The sequence below is a fragment of the Heliconius melpomene genome, chromosome 13 (genome assembly GCF_056956725.1).
Source record: "Heliconius melpomene rosina isolate 202511_hmr_F chromosome 13, ASM5695672v1, whole genome shotgun sequence".
Classification (NCBI taxonomy): Eukaryota; Metazoa; Arthropoda; class Insecta; order Lepidoptera; family Nymphalidae; genus Heliconius; species Heliconius melpomene.
In genome coordinates, this window is record NC_140401.1 from 2,933,852 (window position 1) to 2,943,365 (window position 9,514).

General features: G+C 30.1%; 1 long non-coding RNA gene across 1 annotated transcript; it reads right to left on the reverse strand.

The window, feature by feature from the left end:
- Window positions 1-4,503: 4,503 nt before the first annotated feature.
- On the reverse strand, window positions 4,504-7,500 carry LOC146532474 (uncharacterized). The gene is made up of 2 exons (XR_014878658.1): window positions 7,100-7,500; window positions 4,504-6,615 (listed from the first exon to the last, which is right to left on the reverse strand). It is a non-coding gene; the product is annotated as an uncharacterized LOC146532474 (long non-coding RNA).
- Between the last annotated feature and the right edge of the window lie 2,014 nt (window positions 7,501-9,514).

The following is a 9,514-nucleotide window of genomic DNA, read 5'->3' on the forward strand; positions in this document are numbered from 1 at the left end:
TCAAATATTATGTAAATTATTATATTTAAGCTAACTTTTAAACGAATTTAATAAATGGGTAAATGCATTTGTTTTGATATACTTAAGTTTATACATAAATTTTATTGAGCCAAACATGATGTTTATTATATAATAAATAGTCTTTTAAATATTAAATGTTGATATTAAAGTACAGTAATATGCTTTTCTTGCAATAATTAAATACATTGCACTTTTTTAAATATTGTAGGAGGTGCAATCAGAGTAAAAAGTCTATCTGCATATATTCACATATCACATTCACAGTATTCATACATCAATATGTATCAATTTATGAGAAAACTCTACAATAATTAAAATTAATAAACGACATTAATTAAGAGATATAATGATAGCATCAATAATGAAATATATCGAAAAAAAGGCAATCGTCATTAATTCATTAATTTATGACAAACTGTAGCTACAGACGTGATAACTAATAGCTATATATAGGTAGGTACAGACCGTTATTTCAAGTTAATTTAATTAAATTCTGCCTCTCGTAATCGGCTTTACCTTACTCCATTTATTGAAGAACGATAAAAGTAATTTCTTTGAATATTCAACGCAGGATTTGTGTTATTGTAAAATACATTTCAACACAATACATTTGAATACAGTTTCGAACTGAAGTTGCTCTTATCGAACTACCTTACCATGTGTGAATCTTATTGTTTACATAGATTTTTAAACTATTTTTTGTTTTAATTTGCAGTAGGTAAATGTTGTGAATGTTATATTTATTACTTTTTTTCAGTTTTGGACTCTATTTCAGTCTAGCAAAAAAACGTAGGCCTAGTCAGTTCTTAGTGCCTAAACACCCAATTCAATTCAGTTGTTGCAATTACAATTTGACTGAGTGGTTGATTCGTAGTTAGTGTCGGAACTCTAAACACATTGTCTTATTTGAGCGATAAAGTGAAAATTATTTGTTTGTTTATATATTCGATAATTTAACGTGACAATATATTCTTAAGGATGTAATATAGAATATTTAGTACAAACTCTTTTTAGATTTCAATACTAAAACATTGTATTTGTTTGATGAAATATATCGATTACTATGTTTAAGACTTTTAAACGGAGATGGCAATTTTAAAAATACAAAAATATAAAATTTGCTTTGCAGATGTAAGAACTGTATATTTCATACTGTTTCCTATGCAAATATAGATTAACTTTAGCGAGCACTTTCTGAGGATTCCAGTGGGGCCTTCTGTCTGTATTCGTAAATAATCCCTCAAAAAGTCTGCGTTTTCAATCTGAACGTTTTATTAATCTCCGTTCTATAAGTTTAATATTTGTATTTTGTATATATTTGTTTTTTTTTTATTTGATATTTGTATGTATTATAGTTTAATATTAAGTTCTAGGTAGTTGGTAGTTATCTATTTATCGGGGAGTCCCCTCTTGCTTCACTCCACTTCAATGGCTTTTGGTTTTACTTATACTATGTAAAAAAAATTAAAGGAATCAATTAGACAAATCTTTTTTATATAATAGTGTGATGAAATCAAACACCTCGAGGCTTTTACAGAACTTATATTTCTTCCAGGGCTAAATAACATTAGGCTTCTACAATTTATATCTCAGGACTTTTACAGAACTTATACTTCTTCCAGGGCTAGATACCATTAGGCTTGTACAATGTATATATTAAATTATAATACAATATTTTATTCTAGAGGACCACTTTCCTCTTCAGCTCCAAATCTAATAATGCGCATCAGAATTTTCAACACATCAAGCGTCGCGCTAGTTCTATGTATAAATTTTCAAATATATCTTTTTATTAAACAAAGAGGTTGATTTACATTTTTCTATAACAAATTATCGTAAATATAAAAACTATTTATATAAAATCATTACATTCGGCCATCCGACTTCGTGCAATCTCCCGATGCACGACTACTCACAAACTCACTCATTACATTCGGTCGATTACAAATAATATATGTATTGATATTGCCGCAGCCTACTTGACATCACTAGTTTCAACAAATACAACTAATTAAGCCATTGCGTCTTATGGAGCTAGTACAATCATATTATAACAAAATGCGCAATAGATACTAGACTTAACATATAATTTACAAAAAATAATTACTTTTGAGACCAGAAGACTTTTGGAGTTCTCTCAGAAATTTAACCATATGTACATATAACGAAATTGTAACTTATCGCTGCGTGGAAAAAATACTAGAAAATCTATCAATAAATAAAAGATGTTTTATTAAAATGTCTGTCGGTTTGGTCGGTTTATGTCTCCTTGCGTTTGTCTGTACGCATATCCTGAGATTATGAACACTTTAAACATTTTAGTAATAAAAGTTGAGCAAGTAAAGGAATATGTAATATAAAGTTTAGTTTCAACAAGTAATATCAATAATCATACACACAAATATAAATATTATGTCCACTGGCTACATGCTTGTTTATCTCTGCGTATATTGCACTCTTTACCTACATTATTAAGTTTATTTTCTTGCTGTTACCTATTATTATCTGTCAGTTTCGTTATTGAACTTTAATTTCACTTCTAAATATATAAAATAATAAGCATAGCGTATTTATATTTGAAACTCCTGTAATGATACCCGCTATAATTACAAATATCCTACGAAATACTTTGTCCATCATCAAATAAAGAGAAGTAAAAGAAAATGCTTAACATAAGAAAATGCACAGCAGGCGGCCTTATCGCTGTAAGCGATCTCTGCCAGGCTACCTTAAGGTGCACTCGGAAGTGTATGTCAATCGGTAGCCTACCGCTGCTTTATATCCTTATACACATACGTAATATATCCTATTATATTGTATAGAATTATTAATATAATTTCTAATGTCAACAAATATATATAAATACGGTCACGTTAATTTGTAAAGAAAAGGATACAAAAACTTAAATATGTCTAGGTCTAGGTCTAGGTGTAAGGATACCTAGGAAATATTATTAAGCAATTTTAATTAACACAATAGATGTATGTTGATAAGTATGTAAAAAAAAATCCATAACAGTACGTTCAGAAAGTAAGGATCAACGATATTACAGAGCCAAGTAGTGTGCATCTAGCTGGGCTAATATAATGTTTGGATTGAGAACGTTACATTCGATAGGAATACAGCGTCGAGCTATTGGCATCATCAAAAATAAATATATATAATAACAATTTTGCAGTTGAGTTATAACAATTACTTCACATACATACTCATAATAAAATCGTAAGAGGTTCGGTCTTTACTTGAAAAATATTTTTTTAAAAAAAATGTTATTAACCTAATAGAACCCAAAACAATTATTTTTGAATTTTTGTTTATTTGTCCGTTTGTCTGTGCGTTTGTTATCTCAGAATCGACTTAACCGATTTAAATGCGGTTTTCACTATTGGGTTCTGGCAAGCTCCCGAAAACATATAGGGTTTATTTTATTACAATCGGTTCATAAACAAAAAAAAAATAAAAGTTATGCCAATTTAAAGTATTTAGTTCGACAAATTTGCTAATTGCCGTAACAGTTATTTTATACAAGTGTTTTACTGAACTGACTGAATCTTTAGTTTTCAATTCCTTTATTAATATTTCTATTTCAGGCGGGCGTAGCCCCGGACGGGCCCACTAGTAGTAAATAAATTCTTATGTAATGTAAAGAATAACCTCATGAGAAACACTATAACGATTTTACAAAGTTATTTTTTTATTTTAAAATCATCCAATATGAGAATTCCAATTTTAATTAAGTAGAACAACATGTTCCCTGAACTATTCAAGACCGACCTAAACACAGCAATCCCTAACCATGCCACGGAACGACATGCAAGAAGAGTTGGCTGTGGCTGAAATATTCGAAACGATCATCTGTTGAACTATATTTACATAAAAGTCATTTAAACCATCAAATATTCTTTGCGTTGTAAAATTTACTCGTTAAAGAACCGTTTCCGAAAATTCCTCAAATTTTTGCAATTGAAATTTACTGAATTTAGGTAAAAAAATACATATAGGTATATATATCAAGGACGAGTAATTTCGACGGCTAAATCAAATTTTAAAAACTATGATTTATATAGATAAAAAATAATTTTCCGTATTATTTCTTAACGTATACACAATGCTACAAAAACTATTTTTTTAGTCCTATGTAACTTCCCTAGTAATTTCCTAAAAAATATTTCTTTTGAGATACTTTAATTTTTATAAATAAATTTAGAAATCTTTATTGCCCATTTACGCTTTATGACTAGAATTGGTTTATGAATAAAAACGTTATGTTAATATGAAGCACGTTTGTAAGACAAAATTGCTGCAAAATAACTTATTGAATCGGCTAAAAATGTAATTTTCAACGTATAAACATTGTTTCTAAGTCTACGTTGACGATGCGGTCCCAGAACGAAAATACACTAAATTGTGACCACCATGTTGTCATAAGGGGAACAAAATCGCGTTTAAATAACTACGTACGTAGCAGTTATTATTATTTACAGTTACCAGCAAACAAATTGCGATCTTTTACGAGCTACCAATTGTTAAAGTTTCGAGTTCGTAAGAGAGTAAACATCTATCTTCGTGACAAATTTGACTAAGACAAGGTAAGCAACAAACGCGGAACGCCATATTTTAATGCAGTAAAATCTCATCTACAACTAGAGCACTAACGCCTGCCTAGTCATCAGATGAATTTTCAAAAGGTAAGTAAACCCCTGGACAGAGGTCCAAGAGAGGTGAAGAGAAACTAACAAGTTTACTAGTCTTAGTTTACATGTTTATTAAATTTATGAGCTTAAGAAATGCAGATATTGACACTCGCTCTATGTGCGTTTCAATTCGCTACCATAAAGAAAATGGCAGAATACATAAATATACATTTTGTACTAAATAATATATTTTGGAACTGGAGAAAAATATATGTAAAGACAATATACTACCTTTTTAAACATAGCGTTTCATTTTTATGACCCCCGACAGATGTCTATAATTAATTGACAGCCTCGTACAAAGAATAAAATACTGAATACGTGTGAATACAAAACCAACGTAAGAAAATAATAATTGCTATAAATCAAAGCAGACTGGATAACCCTAAAAGACAACAAAGTGAGATGAATAATTAATTGTGACTGTCGTTTCTCTAATTTACACATAACTTGCAACGTCTGTACATATTGTAATTATGCTAATAATAAAATTGTAACGTGTGTACGCCTAATAAACTCTTATGTACATAGAAACAAATTTAATTAATTTATTCCAATCACCCCAACCCGATATATAACTATATACTGGAAATAAAAAATGTCGAAACTTGTAGGTGGTACTACACTGGTGGCAGAACCTAATGCTGTGACTTTGTTATCGTGTTTCTATTTATCTTGTTTAATATATTTGTTGCCACAATAATTGATACATAAAAAATATATATCTTTCAATACATAAAATTTTGAACTAGCAGACCAAACTAACACTGTTATGACCTATAATATTTATGACACTGACGGTACCTGATCCTGATCCTGATCCTAATCCTGACCCGATACCCGAGTGAGACTAATTTTCTACTTTTAATGCATGATATCTGAGATAAATCAATAAATCTTCTGGTTTTTTTACATTTCTAATAGGTTTATCGAGTATCCTAATACAGAAAATAGCTTTTTTCTTTCGTTTTAACCAGATCTAAAAGTAAAGCTAAGGGTAATTTATTACAGAAATATTGATGTATATTTTTTTTATTGTCTAGTATTAGCTTTCATTTCTTTGAGAAACTGATCATAATTTCGCTCAAAGCACTTTATTAAACTTTTTGTAGATACGAATTATTTCCTCACAAGACCCATTATAAACAAACGAGCAAAATTTATACACTCATTTACTTATGTAAGCCAATTTTCTATATGTCACACAAACTGCGGAATTACATTTAAATGTGATCTATTAACTTTTATAATACCAGTAACTAAAGTTTAACTTTAATTCTTATCTATTATACAGAAATTTATAAATCTAAACATTGCTTTTGTATACCAGTAAAAAGTTCCTTTGCTTGTCTTTATGTCACCGAAGCGCTTTATCACATCAGATGAACCGCTCATCAGAAGATGTAAATCACTCCTACGGCCGCGAAGATCTCGAAGTTTTGCATTTTCGATAAATTCCCTTTTTTTTTTGTTTGTCATTGCCATCATTCCACTGGGTGGTTCCTCTAGGGTGCGTCTCAGCATCCGACTCCATTTCCCTCAAATTAATGCAACAAATGTCATTAAAAACTAATAATCTTAATAAATTAATTGGTGTATTTATAAATTATCAATTCAAAAGTATTCTCTTTTAAATGTCATTCAAAAAATATTTAAAATGGATCGTCAAAATGTCAATAAATAAATCAGAATCAATCAAAAGAAAAAAAAAATACTAAAATAATCAATATTAATAAACAAACATAATAATTTAAGCATACATTACTTACAAAGACTACTACACACTATGCCTGACTGCCGCAATCATCAGTCACGAGCAGGCGCTTACTTAATGTTTTACTTTACTACTACGCCCGACATACCGAGGCCACCACCAGCCTCGAGCAAGCAGGCTCTTACTCTAAATACATAATATCAATCATCAATCTTCGGCACGCTGACCGATAATTCATCTACGGCACGCTGACCGTTAATTCATCTATGGTATTCTAACCATTCTTCTGTGGCACGCTGACCACTAATTCATCTATGGTATTCTAACCATTCTTCTGTGGCACGCTGACCACTAATTCATCTACGGCATCCTTAGCCGTGTATCAATCTTTATACTATTCTATAAAATATACTTTATCTTCATACTATTCTAATAAAATATACTTCATCATCACACTATTCTACAAAATATACTTCATCATCACACTATTCTATAAAATATACTTCATCATCACACTATTCTATAAAATATACTTTATCTTCATACTATTCTAATAAAATGCATAATAACTCTTAAAGTGACTAAATTTTCAATCAAAAGCTCTCCGATCAATAATATTTACAAAAGCTAGCAGTGGAAAACTTGATTTCCATGTTTTTGTTGTACGTACCTCACTTTGGGGCTGGATCTGATCCTGCTTCTGAACTGTGATGAAATCAAACACCTCGAGGCTTTTACAGAACTTATATTTCTTCCAGGGCTAAATAACATTAGGCTTCTACAATTTATATCTCAGGACTTTTACAGAACTTATACTTCTTCCAGGGCTAGATACCATTAGGCTTGTACAATGTATATATTAAATTATAATACAATATTTTATTCTAGAGGACCACTTTCCTCTTCAGCTCCAAATCTAATAATGCGCATCAGAATTTTCAACACATCAAGCGTCGCGCTAGTTCTATGTATAAATTTTCAAATATATCTTTTTATTAAACAAAGAGGTTGATTTACATTTTTCTATAACAAATTATCGTAAATATAAAAACTATTTATATAAAATCATTACAATAGAAACAATAGAATATTTATTTTTTTTTGTTCATGGTTTTGTTAAATTTAATTTTAATTTTAACATAATTATAAGTGGATTTTTTTAGATGTTAGGTGTAATGCTTATTAATGTTTAAGTAATTCATATTTCACCATTTTCTTATTACCTACTATTAAAAATTTTCTGAGATTTCATTCAAATTTATCAAAGTAAGTATATCTATAAAAGCTCTAAAATTGTGAATTCAAAGTTTTCGTAAATTTGATTTCAGTCGTTTATAGCTCTTCTCGAAGTTGTTACTTGTCTTCTTGACAAATTTTATAGATTTCTGTGGACGTCAGCTCTCTTTGCCAAAATTTTATTAACATGCAAATTTTCGTGCGTGCAATTTTATTATAGAATATATTTTTATTTGACGAAGACGACATTGTGCCACTCATGACCTCGTTTTAGAGACATTGCTGGTTGAGTGGTGAATTGCGTGATATCTCGATTTTTGTAACCGTAATGAAAAAACAGATTTTTTTTAAATTGTGAATCCAGTTGTAATTGAATCGAGTGGGAGTTGAATCTACAACTATCAAGTCAGACATTTCCATACTATACCAAATTTTCGTTATAGTGATATACATTGATTATTTTAACAGTAAGTAGTCAAGTCTCGTATTTTAGGCATTGAAATCTACAAAAACCAGACAAAAGCGAGAAAAGCTTACGCACCGAAGTTTCCGTACAAAAATTGGAGGTCTCAAGCTTTTTCTGAAATTCAGACTTAGCCAGAGCCCTTTCATTTGATACCACACTTTTATTTACTTAGATTACCTTTATAATGCAATGTAATAAATTTTTTCTAATAAAATATTATTAAAATTTTCTATTAAATAAAAAATAAATGCCACGTTTATTATGCAAATAAAAATTCATCACATTTTTACACAAAGATATCGTCTATAGAGAAATATTGCAATTTTATCGATAAACCCGTTATTGTATTTAATAGCGTTTCAATGCTGCGTATTTGCAGCGCTGCACGCTGGTCTACAGTTTATTTGCATAATGAAAAAATAATTGATAAAGTATATTTTTTGATTGCCTCAATGTTTATGGATAAGATTTTTTTTTCAGCTTCACACTGTATCCCGCACACAGCAGGGTTGGCAGAGGGAACCAAATGCTAAGACACTCTGCTCTCCACTTTCTGCCGAATTCTGGAGGCATTGCATCTTGAGTGGCAGAACTCAACGCCGCGCTTTGCCTCGACACCAATTTTCAAAATTTTCAAAATTTAATTTCCTCAAGTCGGGATCGAACCCACAACCGTCGCGTTACAGTCACATTTTGTGCCTGCACATGCGCCACGACTGGCCTCATATTATTTTTCACATTGCTCCAGGATTCCGTGTCGTTGCAAAATAGGATAATCTCTCCATTGTTTATATTTAAACAATCATTAATAAAAACTACGTGCTTAGCGGAACCAAAAGCTATAATTTTTACATTTCATACTTTTAGTAAGATATTATAGAACTGTACCGCAATAACTTTTACTATTTTAAACATTATGAAAATTCTCTCTTTCAAATAATATCGGGATGATAGTTCGTTAATTTACAAGTAACTTCAATTTAAATTAAAAGTTACTGTTTTTTCAATGAAACTCGATCGGAGGTTTAATTGGAATGGTTTTAATTAACTCACTGTGAAGTATTTCAAAGAATTTTACCGTTAACAGTTTTTTATTACTTTTTCAAGCATAAAGATTTATATAAAATTAAAATTTTATAGTCCAGAATATACAGTGCTTGCAAATTTACGTTTGTTAACTTTTATAAGTTCTCAGACCTGCACAGGTTTTTTCTTAATTTAAATATAATTATATTCCTTAATACTTATTATGCAAATCGATAAACGCTCAATGAAGCTCGCTCGGGCTGTAAAACGGAAAAATTGACTGGCTGATTAAACAATACCAGATGATAAAGAAAATATCACCGATTCGATTTGCAATCAGTACTATAAATACTTCCA